Consider the following 14,178-nt stretch of genomic DNA (forward strand, 5'->3'; position numbering starts at 1 on the left):
ATATTGATAAAGACACAAATGCCAAAATTTTCTTTTCCCTTTCTGTTGGTGGAATTTGCCAGAATACTTTCAAAATGTCATACTTGGTGACATATTGTGCCTTTACAATTTTGTCCATGTAGTCATCGATTCCTGGCATTAGAAATTAATGTTTTGGTGACACCATTCACCTTTCTATAGTCAGTGCACAGGTGGAAAGTACTATCAGGCTTTGGCACTAGAATTAGTCACTTTTCCTTGGTTCAACGAAACAAATCTCAAGCAAATATTAAATTTGTTTCTCCAAACATTCCTGTTTGAAAGGATGCATGCTGTTAGGATGCCGTTTCACATGTGTGGAGTCCACAATTTCAATGTCATGGTAAACTTTGTTCTTTTCGGAACATTTGGATACAACTGCTCATATTTAAATAATAACTGTTTTAGTTCACTCTTTTCTTGTGACTGTAGATGTGAAGTTTCTTGTCCAGATTATTCAATATTTCTGTATTCTGTAGATCGGTTCAATCAAAGTCACCATAGTCCAATTGCATTCTATCATTAAAATCCTCTGTGTGTGGGATATGTGCAACTAAACTGAATGAGTGATTAATATGGCCATCTCTACCTACATACTCCTTTAATATATTTATATCACAAAGTTGTTTCTGTTTTCGCTTTCCAGCTTCCAAGAGTGTTAATGATATGATTTAAGTCTCTGACTTTCTTTTCGACTGTGTAACAAAAATAATACTTAGCCTAAAGAGCACTCTGAGGTATAGGTATGAAAACCTGAACTTTATCACTGAAAAGTACTTTCCATTGTATGAAAGCCATAGTGTTACGTGTTTAGGCTCTTACAAAACGTAACAAGAAAAAAAGTGAAGACAACGAGCTTTATAAAATTTAACAAATAATTTATTTCCCTAGAAAAACAACATAAAAATGAGAAAACGAACTTACGAATCAAATCAAAAATTAATCCAATTAAAAAGACCTAGCAAGAAAAAGTCCTAATGAAACTGAGTTTGAATCCCAATGAAATCCAAAATGGAAGACGATGTATGCTGTGGTCAGCATTGTCTTGACGTGTCAACAGTTCTTTATTGAATCACAAAAAAATAATATTCCAGTTTTTGAATTCTACGTAAATTTTGATACATGTCTTTGTCCAAGAATTAATTTAGAGCACTAGTATTTCCAGGGAAAACAAACTTGAAATCCAAATAAATTTAAGAAAACAGAATACATGTAATTAGCCAAAAACTGGTCATAACATGAAACACTTTAACTTCTCAATTGTTAAGGCACTAATAACTATTACTTCTCAAAATATTAATAATAAATATAGCTACAATGCAAAACAGATACCCCGATGTGAGTCAATCCTCTGAAAAGACCAGAATTTGTAACAACTGCTACATATTTGTCACGTACTCCAAGTATGACCTAGATTTAACTTTATGAATCTTACTCTGAGAAAGAATAAAAAAATATCAAAAATGTTGTTTACTTAAACTCTCACTGATTTCTGAATCAAGGACAGGAACTAGGTCAGCATTAGATACAAAGTTTCTATTATTAGTTGTTTACTAACGAATTAATTTCTGGATGATGTCAAATCCAGTAAATAAAATTACATTACAATAGCAAGTAATGGAATAAAAAAATTAAAACTTATAAACAAATAATTTAATTAAATTAAACATACATCACAATAGCTTGAGTAGGGGGGAAGTTTCATTTTTGCTACTTCACAAACTTTTGACAACTTATTTTTGAAATCAGAAACATAATCTAGAAGATTAATGTCTAAATCTTAATTTGAAAGAAGTTCTCTTTTAATAACTTCAATGGCCCACAGGCAGTATATCAGAAAACTAGTCCAAATGGACTAAAAGCCTAACAATTCTTGAATTGATTCCCAAACAGTAAATAACTGTAAATCTCTACCCTCTTACTAATCTTTTCCTGTATCAAAAACAATATGACCAAATCAAATTCTTCCGAGCTTAATGAAATCTTTCTAAAGCCCCTTGGCATTCAGGAGGATAGTCAGAAGATTCAAACTGTTGGATGCCTAATTCATGCATAACTTGCTGGAATATTCCAGACATAAAAGTTGACCCTTGATTAGACTGAACAAATTCTGGAAGGACAAAACTTGTATGAAAAAATAGGTAATGAAAAAGAAGAAGAAAAAAAATGTTATCAGCGATTTTACTTTTTACTATGGTTTTTACATTCATATTCCTCAATGAAATTGCCTCTGGAAACCTTGTGAATTATGATCAAAAAGTATTGGCAGCCTGACTTAGATAGATAAGGGATCGACACAGTCTACCGTTATTCTGCTAAATGGTTCATCAAATTGAGGAATTGGTTGTACATTAGACTTAGGTATCTTCTAATTGGATTTTCATACCATTTAACAAGCGTAAGCGATCTACAGTATTTACAAATATCACTTTTAATTTTCAGTAAATAAAAATTATTCAAAAACTCAGGTGATAAGACTTACTGACTCTTAAATGACCAGCCAATGATGTTTCATGAGCTAGACTAAGAATTTGCTATCTATACAACTTAGGAAGAACAAACTGATACCTTACGGACCAATCTTTACCAGCGGGTACCTCGTGTGGTCTCCATTTTCTCATAAGGACCCAATATTTCAACCAAAAAAAAAAAAAAAAGGAACTTTTGTGGCTTCAGTTTCGAAAAAAGCATTCTGAAAAAACAGAAGGATTCAAGATCTTCTTCCTGTTCAACAATGAATGATAGTCGTTATCACCCTGATTAAAATAGAGAGAATGAGCAGTAAAAAGAGGACTGATGTGCTCAATACCTCTAGAGTGATCAATACATGGAGCGCGCATGACTTGATCAAAAGACTGACCAATAAATAAGTCAGCTAAAGGAATAATTTCCTGATCAACGTCATTCTCAAGAGCTCTTTCTGCTATAGCTTTAGTAACTGCTTAACAAGATCAACGTTTTGATCCAAACAAGGTCTGTCAGTTACAAGTTACTAACCACAATCTTACCTTCAGCTGGTAATATATTAATACTTTGAATAGGTAAAGAAGGCCATCTTCCGACTGTCACGAGTCCTGAAAATAAGCCTGATAACAAATTTACACAGCGGAGAGGAACTAAACAAAGCCGCGCTATATTCTCTGAATAAAAACACTTCCATTAGAAGAAGACTTCTCAGATAAAGGCAAAGTACCTGCTAATAAAAGACTGTGAAAAGCTCATGTGTCCCTTTATACTGTAATAGAGATAAGATTGGCAGAATCAACAAGGGATGCAGAAACTTTTGACATTAATGGTTCATGATCCTCCATAATAAAATTAACTGTTTTTTTTAAAACAAATATATTGAAGACAATTCATGACTGTGACTTTTATGTCTTTTAAATAAGAGAATTTAGAATAGCTCTGTCTTTATGAGACTGAGATGGTCCTTTACCAAAAGAACTGCTGAGAGGAAGACTGATTCATAAATGAAACTTGTGAGTCAATGAATACTCGTCAGCTGTACAAGCATCATTGTCCAAAGGTTCCACCATTTTTCTCAGCAAGAAAAGTCTTCATATTGCTATGGATGTAATCCTTGAGCTCTTCAATTAATATGATCGTAATCTTTATCAACCTTCTTGGCCGAGGAACACCTGCTAAATGGTTTGTATTTTTCCTTTGCAAATTCGATGCAGTTTTGTCCAATTTATTTTTTTAAAGTTCCACAGCCTTTGTTGATATGCCTCTGGAACCAACATTTAATCCGTTAAACTACATTTCTTATCCGCATCATATTTTGCAGTTTGTTGTGCTGACAGTAAAGTGTAGACTTCATGAGCTTTGCCAATAGATACAATTTGTAATATTCGAGTCCAGTGTCCTCTTTGTCATTTCAAATATTCAGCAATTTTCTCTAAACCTAACATTTCTAGTAACATTAAAACCCGAACTTAGGTGTGACGAGAGAGAGAGAGAGAGAGTGCTTTCACATGCAAGTTCTTAGTTCTACTGAGATATATTACATTTACATTTCTTCTTTTTTCTCTTTCTTTCTGCATTTGCATCTTTTCATTTTTCAATTGCATCTATAGCTGCATTTGCATCTCTCTCTCTCTCTCTCTCTCATTTTCCTCTGCACAGAATTAAAACCTATTCTGCATTTGTCTCTCTCATTCCTCAATCTGTAATTGCATTGGTCTTCCTTCTTTCTCGCTTTGAAAGTGAAGCCTTCTTAACCTGATTTCAATGGGGTTTTTTTTTCTTCAGTTTCAATTTTTTTTCTTTCATTTTGAACCAGATAGAGACCAACTGATCAAACCCAAAGCACTTCTATCCCAAAAATTATTTTCCATCAAACACCGAACCAAAATATTTGTTATTTCTTACTTCGCTATAGAAGCATTTGCTTCAAAAATATCATTTTATCTGGAAAGGTGAAGCAATTTGTCCTTTTCAAGAACCTTAACGCTACCTAGGTAGGGTTTAAAATAACATTCTTGCCTTTAGATGACATTATGATAGCTTGTTACGTTTGCATTAGATTTCCCAAACGTGTAAAATTAGAATACCAGGAGACTGACAAAATTCCAAAGAAAGGGAAATGAAATTTCAAAAACAACTTGAAATTTTCTGAAATATTTTAGGGATATGTCAATTTAGGTTGAGCTGCCAATCTTCTGTTACGAATTTCTTACAAATAAAATGTCACTATATATATATATATATATATATATATATATATTTATATATGTGTGTGTGTCTCTCTCTCTCTCTCTATATATATGTTTCATTTCATGATATGATATTGATAAAATATAAAATAACATTGCGTGTTAGACTTGACCCTAATCCAAAATCTACTTTATTTTCTACTTGACCTGAATCATTGATCTTTTTTAATTCTGTAAACGGTAAACAACCAATACATATCCAAATAATTTCATATGAGAAAAGAGAAGCAAACATTTATTTGCGTCTGGGTCTAGGTTTTTTGAATTCCCCTGAAATATACCTTACCTACCTGATCTATTCCAAATTCTATATTATAATTTTATTAACAGACCTTCTAATTATAACTAAAATATTAGTTTGTGAACATTAAGAGGCTTCTAGAAGGTTATTTTCCAATAAGTAATAGCTTTTTTGTGTGAAGAAGATGCTAATGGTGATCTGAGGTCAAGTAGAGGATTATATATTCTTGTTACTAGAAGAATCAATTATTTATGCTATTTGATCTTGAGGGAGAATCTGCTGTATTATTATTGTATTCAGTAGTTCATTTGGGCTGTAATTTTATTAATTCAAATTATTTAATTCAAATGATTCTTCTCTGGAAATACAAAGTGCTCTTCAAAAATAACATTATTGGATACAGACTTGAACTTATAGTGAAACTGCAAATAAGGATTTAATTCTTAGATTGTATTATTGTGATCCAACAAAAGACTATGTAGATTGCCACAGGCATATCATTACTTTTCAGCATTGGATTTAATTTGGATATCCACTAACGTTTATTCAGAATATAATTATTAGGAAGTGTGTCTGTAATTCTATGATTATTTGGGATTTAATTCACAATACCATATTTATTTTTTATATTTTCACTTTTTATTTCAGGTGAATAAATTAACTGTTGAATTTTACAGAGCTCTTTGCTTCTCACTATTTTCTATTATTTGATTTAAGACCACCCACAGAGTGAAAAAATAAAAAATAAACATTGTTGGCTTGGCTGGCAAACCTAAACAAGCGCAGTTAGGTGTGCAACCACCAACACCCCATTCTAAGACCACAATTTCAGCTGAACAAAGGGACACAAAACATAAGCCAGGACAATCAAGAAAAAATAATAATACTAGAACAAAACAAACAGCAGTACCAAACACATCAGCATCCGCCATATAATTCAAAATTCAGATCAACCAAAAACAAAGTCAACAACAAACAAAAAATAACAAATATAAAACACATTTTACAAATCTACTCTTGTCAGTAAGTATTAAACATACATTCACTAACGACATAAATATACAACACAGGGTGTTACTATAAAATAAGTATGAACTGAGTTCTACAAACACTCACTTGCGAGACTTTGGCTGCCCCATCTTCGCTAGCCAAGGTTCTGACAACCCTATCTACACATTGGCATATTGAACAAACATTTCTGTGATTCGGGTCTTTTAATTTCAGCCACCATATCCTATCAAAATTAAGTTGTTCAAATTTGAACACTGTTCCTACGTGATCAAGTCAAGGGGTTCACACAACCTAAATGGACTGCTAAATAAACAATTTTCCTCTGCCGCTCAGTGTTTGCACAAATACCTTTCACTTGAATACATCTGTAATGGCTTCCCTCTGGTACATACTTTCAATGCTAAACTTAACAAACATGAAATCTAATAGATATTGCTTGGACAAGCACCAATGTAGCCGTTCGATCTGCCAAGGTGTAGATAGGGTTATCTGAATCTTGGCTAGAGAATATGTGGCTGCCGAAGATGGGAGAAAAACGAATAAATAAATAAATGTATTAATGTTAACTGAAATTTTAAAAATAATAAACAAATAACAGAGGGTTATTTCTCATAAATACGCGATAAAGAGAGAAGACAGGATGTAGACCACAGACATATTCTCAGTCACTGAAAACGAGGGCATGAAAAGATGGGTACACAAGCAGACAAACGGGGGTTAGGTGGTTGGGTTGGTAAGATATACTACACATTTTTAGTTAAAATATGCAGACCAAACAAACAGCCAGTACAAGAAACAAATTTTTCCTTTTTCATTGAATAGTTGTTGTCTTTTTCTGTTATATAAAGGACTGATGAATAAACAACACATAACATATTTGATCAAAGGAGAGGGAGAGAAAGAGAGAACTCGCTAACTAGAGATAGTAAATAAATCAATCCACAGGAAGGACACAAACTTTTTTCAATGGGTGGTGAAATCAGCCAAAAGGGTTTTTAACATCTGTGGAGAAGAATACAAGCCTATTTTCAAAAACAATTTAGGGGATGGAACGAATGATGACCTAGCAATGGTATTCTAACCAATTATGCCCCAATCCAGAAAGAAAAAAGAAACTAAAGGGAAAAAAATACCTTGAAATATATTTTTTTGTTTTTAAATATTAATCACAACAAACTGGACAGGGAGAGGGAGGCATTACTAAAAATATATAACATACTTTAACGTTCAGACAAATGGGAGGGGTACATCATAATCCTGCTAGTTTATCATTGCCAACAGTGAAAGAAAAGCTTTAAAAGTTCAGTTGTTGATATTGACACTGTCTGACTGTTGATCTTTTGCTTTAAAATTAAAATACAAAATCTCTGAAACACTTGTAATTGGATATATATTCTGATGCTACATTAGATTTATTTTATCAAATAATGAATTGATATACTGCATCTTGTCGAGATATTTCCATCTTAAATCGGTACAAAAAGGTGTACATTGTCTACATACTTGATAATTAACGACGAAGTTGGCTAACATTTTGAGTTTCAATATGAGAGTGTCTTCCTTTTCCGATCATTAAATCAGGTTTTGAGCACCAAAGAGACGAGATTCCTTTTCTGAAACTGAAAGGTAGATTTTATGTCAAATATATTTCAATTTCCATTAACGATCTGTACTGACTATGATATACTTTTTTGGTGGTAAAATTGCCTATCTTACTTGACTAGACCAATATTGACGAATCAGACATTGTCTGGCCATAGCTAGAACAGTGTTTCTTTTGTCCACTTTGTGTGTTGTCCATGCAGAGCCAAAACCACGAGAACAAATTTGCAACTTTACTGTCGCATGTGTATTTTGCTATCATCATCTAATTTCTTTAATACCAGTAAGGACATCTACTTGCAGACATATTGTTATGTATATTTAATTTATATTTTGTGCTGAACTTTATGTTCATGGTTGTAAGTTATAAACATATTTACATATGTAATGTTTGTGCATAATTGTTGTATATAAGTTGTTTGCGCAGCAAAAATACAAGGTCAGTCTTATTTACAGTTAGACTAGATTCTCTGTTGGAAAAATCAACATTCTAGTATGTTATAGTGTGAAGGAGCAAATTTCTGGCGATCTATGAAGTACACATTAACTTGGGCCAGAGAACAATTAATTAGATTTATGGGGACAGGTGCATATCAAATCAACATACTGCCATGATTGGTAATGTCTTTTTGACGGTAGAATTTTATTCTTAATTAAGCATTCATTTATTTAGCCAACAGAAGACTGGTGGAGACAAAAGTTAACTTCAATTCCATAGTGTAAATATCAGAATTGAAAGATTCCAGAACACTGTTACTCAAACTACAAGGTCAAGTCGACCACGACTTGAAAAAGGCGGCAGATACATTTGATTCTGATTGGTAATAATAAATTTAGGGCGCGTCTTTCACACGAAACTCATTGGGCATTAAATACTGTTTTCATCGAAATTCACTCAGTCTAAGCTTTTCTGCAAGAGAAAACAAGTGTAAGAAGATCCTGAGAGTAAATCTGGGAGAAATTCTCTCATAAAACTGTTGTCAAGGAAACCTGACGAACAAATTCGGCTGTAGAAGTGAGGAACGCTTGAAAGCTCAAAGGTAGCATGATTTCATGTATGTACAGACTTGAATGTGTGTATTCACTTAATACGACATAGCAAGCCATGTAATGTATATTTCATTCATTCACTTGTGTAAATTGAGGCTGACTCGGAACCGTTATGCCTCATGTGGTGTTAATGTGTTATGAATTAGCCATTAAACTAACTAGGGTCGTTATAGGACATATGGGGCCGACTGATAGCTTTGGCATCTGTTTAGCACCGATAGTAAGATCTGACAACGAGAGGGGATAATGCAAACCCCTGTATCATAAACAACAGAAAATTTAGGTTGTCTCTATTTTTTTTATGGGAGAAAATGGCTCCTGTGACGTATTATCTCTGAGGCATAATATCCGAGACGTATCCTGTGACATATTATCTCTGAGACATATCCTGTGACGTATTATCTCTGAGATGTATCCTGAGATCCAGGTGTCTGTGAATCTACGCACTAAGCACAGAGTTGAGGGTCAAAAGTCGCAAGACAGAGGGAAGTCGAAGGAACAGCTACAGTGGAAGTGGAGTGAACTGGAGCAGGTTATGCAATTGTACAAAGCATTGACTTTGATTGTTCACTCGATCCTATGATGAACTAATTCTATCAGTAACACAGGTCGGCTACTTTATTTAAATATATTTGTGTTTTGTAATTTGGTGAAAGTTTTATTTCTAAAAGCAGAGTATATTCCTGATGTAATGAATTCTTACAGTTGTTTTATGTAATTGATTAAGTTGTTTGTTTACATGTATGGAGGCTTGAGTTGTTCTGTTCTATATGTCTGGTCAGATCTCCATCTATTCCACTTATAAGTTTCACCACTTATATTTATATTTACTCAAATCAGACAATAACATCGAAGGCAGTCAACCTCTATATAGCAAGAACCAAATTAAGTGGACACCTTGAAAGAGGGTACAATCTGCCAACCCACAAACCTCTTGCACGAAGAGGGACTTTGTGTAAGGTTTCTACAAAGTGGACTGTGGGTTGCTTACATACAGGTCAAGTGAAAGTGGATACATAGGGATTTAATAAATAAATCAGTCTGTCAGATATAATTTGAGACGAATTGGAATTACTAGGAACTTATTGACTTTTGGATTAATTAATACACTACAATGGATTTTTGTGAACTCATTCAAAGACATACTGGATTGCGTCATTGTATTATATCAGGACATTCAAAATTATTGGAATGTAATTGAAACACTACACTTTTACACTTGGGATAAGCTATTTAGGATTAGTTGGGATTAAATACACAAAACAACATGGGTCTCTTAAACTTTCACTTTGTATTATATACCACTTTATTGTTTACCAATTTTACTTCAAACTGTTGGTTTCACTTTTTTCTGTTACACAATCTAAGACATAGATTCATAGCATACACAAACTGGTGGCTCATGTGGATCTGAAGTTCTTTAGAATATTTCTGAGATATTAAAAATTATCTTTAAAATTTAAACATATGCTGTTTCGGAATTTTCATTGTCCCTGGCAAAGATTTTAATTTCATACATTTTAAATTATTTTTAGCTAAACAAGTAAACATTCACAGTATTAACTAACTTTGTTTCCAATCCTACCAAGGATAGGTTTGAGCTTGATCTTTCAAAAGTGAAATCATCTTCAAAAAGGCTAGAGATAAAGAATATTTTGATTGAATATTTGGTGTAAAAGGAAATTTTGGTTGATAGCGCTTTGGGTTTCATTGGTATGTCAATATCTGACTTTGATAGGAAATCAATAGGAACTACAGCTATCCCAGATGGGATTGGAATTAAGAAAGTGACATCTTCGAAAGGGAATGATGGAAATGCAAATGGAGAGGGTGGGAGGAGGAACAACAGATGCAGAGAGAAGAAATGGAAATGCAATATAGATCTTTTTATAAAACTGAACTGAGCACTCACTTCCCATTTACATACAAATTCAGATTTCGGTGCTACCAGAAATATTAGGTTAGTGCCTCCTTTTAAAGAAAAAGAAGTAGCTGAATCCATTGATAACTTTGAGAAAATGGCTGAAAACTTGAAATGGCCAAGAGATCACTGGACTCTAATATCACAAAGTAAAGTTACTGGCAGAGCTCATGAAGTCTAGACTTCACTGTTAGTACAACCATGTGCTGATTATGATGTAGTTAAGGTTATGAAGGGTTATGAGTTGGTACTCAAGGCATATCAACAAGGGCTTAGGAACTGTAGAAACGAAACTGCTTAAGTCCATGTCGAATCTGCAAAGAAAAAAACGAACAACTTTATTATAGATGGTGTACAGCCAAGAAGTTTATAAGGATAATGATAACCTTAGAGACCCCATATTAAGTTAAGAGTTTCAAAAATGCACCTGTAGTGATGTCAAAACATATATTGATGAGCAAAAAGTATAAACTTTGGAAAATGCTCCACATACGGCTTTTGATTTTTCCTTGACTCACAAACTTTCATTTGTCAGTAAGTGTTCCTCTTTTGCAAAAAGTAATCTCAGACTCATACAAGTACTTTCAAAATCTCAATCTGGTAAAATCAAACACATCTGGTAAGACTGATCTGAAATTCCTATCTCTTCTTACGTGTACTTACTGCAAGAAGAAAGGACATATCATTTCTGATTGCTACAGGTGGAAAAATAAGCAACAGAAAAAGACAGAGCTGTTAAAAATGTTCTTATCTCAAAGAGGTAAATATCAGTGTCCTGTATTGAAGGCAATACATTTGTTGTATAACCCACCCACCACGCCCGATTCTATTTTGGAGATATATGAACCTTTCCTGTCACAACAGTTTACATCATTTATTGGTGATTCTGCCAAGCCTACAATTATAAAGATATAAAGAAGAGCTTCTCTGAGCCTTTTGACTTCTTTACCTTTAGAGGGTATTCATTATATTTACTTGGCAATGACCTAACTGGAGATGAGGTCAAGGTTAATATACTTATAACTGACAAGCCTTGCTTGGATCAAAATATTAATCGTATTTAGAATGAAATCCACAATTTCTATTTGTCCAGTTACCAGGGCTGTGTAAAAAAAAGAGCTCTTGCAAAGGATGTTGAAACATTCATTCAGCTTACCCATTGATTGATCATTCTTTTAATGTGGTCATCTATGCTCCTGGTATTGATCTATCTATAATTACTAATCTGTGATCTATTTACTACTCATTCTCTTTATTCTAATCAGGGTGACAAACGACAATCACTCATTGTCAAATATAAAAAAGATCCTCATATCTCCTGTCTGTTTCAGAGGGCTGTTAGTGAAACTGAAGCAACACAAGTTCAAGTTCATGGTCAGTAGGCTAAAAAGTTGTCGCTACAAGGTCATATCGCTGAGAAATTCTTAGTCTAGTTAACGAAACCCATTTGGCTAGTCATTTAAGAATTCAATATTACTTATCCCAAGATCCTGAATCATTTACAATGACTGAAAAATAAATGAGATGTTTGTAATACTGCAGATCCAGTCACTAGGCTCATCCACAACATACTCCTGCATTTCACGAACTATTTAGTAGAGTAATGGTAAAATGTGTTGGTCCCTTACCAAAAATTAAGTCAGGCAACCAACACTTGTCACCATAATGTGTGCATCAACAAGATTTCCAGTGGCAATTTTTTTAAAGAAATATTACAACAATAACCAGAATAAAAGCTTTGGTAAAGTTTTCTACACCTGTTAGCCTTTCCAAATGTGTCCAGTCTTGTAAAAGAGTCAAATGTTATATCTGGAATTTTCCAGCGAGTTATGCACAAATTAGGCATCCAATAACTTAAATTTTCTGCCTATCATCTTAAAAGTCAAGAGGCTTTGGAAAGATTTCAACAAACTTTGAAAAATATGATTTCATATCGCTTTGACACTAGAAGGGATTGGAATATGGGTGTTCATTTTCTGTTGTTTGCTGCTAGGGAATCAATTAAAAAATCATTGGGTTTGAGTATTTTTTAACTAGTTTTGGGACATATTGCATGTGGACCACTGAAGTTATTACAAAAACCTTTTTACTGCTCTAGTGGCCTACTGGTTAAAGCGTCCACACCAGATGTAGCAGGTCATGCGTTCGAACCCCGGCAGAGTCATACCAAAGACTTCTAAAAATGGTAATAACAGCTGCCTCGCTTGGCGCTCAGCATTACGAGGTTAGTGTTCCGACTGGTCGGCCTGGTGTCAGAATCATATGGTCATTTGCTACATATATTTAATTTACATTATATGTTATTTATTCCTTATATGCTGTGGGTTATATAAAATTATATCTTACAGATAACCTTGTCCAAAATCAAATTTATTGTCTACCTGAACAAAATAATTTTTTGGATTATGAAAACAACTAATACATAGTTTTTATTTCTATGTGAGTGTAGATTAAATATTATTATATTAGCATGAGTTAAGGACATTATGTTTATCATTTTCTTTATTATAATTCTAGTAACAGACCTTCTAAACGCAACTTAGATTGTTCAACAAATGAACTTTTGGCCCTAATATTCTTTTTGTCTTATTTTTTTAAATGCAATATTGTTTACTGGAAAAATATTTATTCATCATGTAAAATCTTGAAGCATAATTATTTTTTGTGTTCAGTGTTTGATTTAGGCTTGAATTTATTTATTCAAATTATTTATTCACTGGAAATAAAAAGTGCACATAAATATTATTCTTGAAGATTAACTTGGAATTAAAGTGAATTCAAACAATGACTTCTTGGATTATATTATTGTGTTAAAAAGAACACAAATAATGATGGCACATCATTACACCTTATGTCATTAGTTCATTCAAGACTACAGGCCACTACCCACAGGTCAACACCTTCAGTGTGGGATTTTATTTGGAATACCACTAAAGTTTATTCAGAATTTTAATCATTGTGTTAGAGATTCTAGCACTATTTGGGATTTAATTTGCAATAATGTAGGTTCTTTTTAAGTTTTCATTTTGAATTCTTGGGAAATAAATTATTTGTTGTATTTTACAAAACATGTTCTCACCCTTTTCTAATTATTTTAGTTAAGATCAATGAGCCACAATATCTTACAAAACTGAAAAGAAAGTAAATGACTTAAATTTATGATTAATTCTCATGGGAGGTGGAAACAGAAACAACTTCGTTATATAAATATGTTAAAGAAATATGTAGACAGAGATAGACCAGTTAATTATTCAATGAATTTAGTTATACCTATCCCATACAGTGAGGATGTAAATGATGAAATGTAATCTAACTGTAGTGACTTTGGTTTGACCAATCTTTACAACTCAAAAATATTAGACAATCTGGACAACAAATTTTCACAACAATAGGAAAAGTGTAAACTAAAACAACTATTTTATGAGCATGTGTTTCCACATATCCAACAGATACAAATAAAATCTCTCAACAATGAGAGTGTAGATTCTACACCTGTGAAACAGGAACCTTGCAGGATGAATCCTCTCAAGCATTGCTGCATGAATATTAAAATAAAAACAAATATATTTAAAAAAATAAATTCAATAATTGCCAGAAAATAGTTTTACAAAACCAAGTAA

The sequence above is a fragment of the Sinohyriopsis cumingii genome, chromosome 14, assembly GCF_028554795.1.
Source record: "Sinohyriopsis cumingii isolate HCF-2022 chromosome 14, ASM2855479v2, whole genome shotgun sequence".
Classification (NCBI taxonomy): Eukaryota; Metazoa; Mollusca; class Bivalvia; order Unionida; family Unionidae; genus Sinohyriopsis; species Sinohyriopsis cumingii.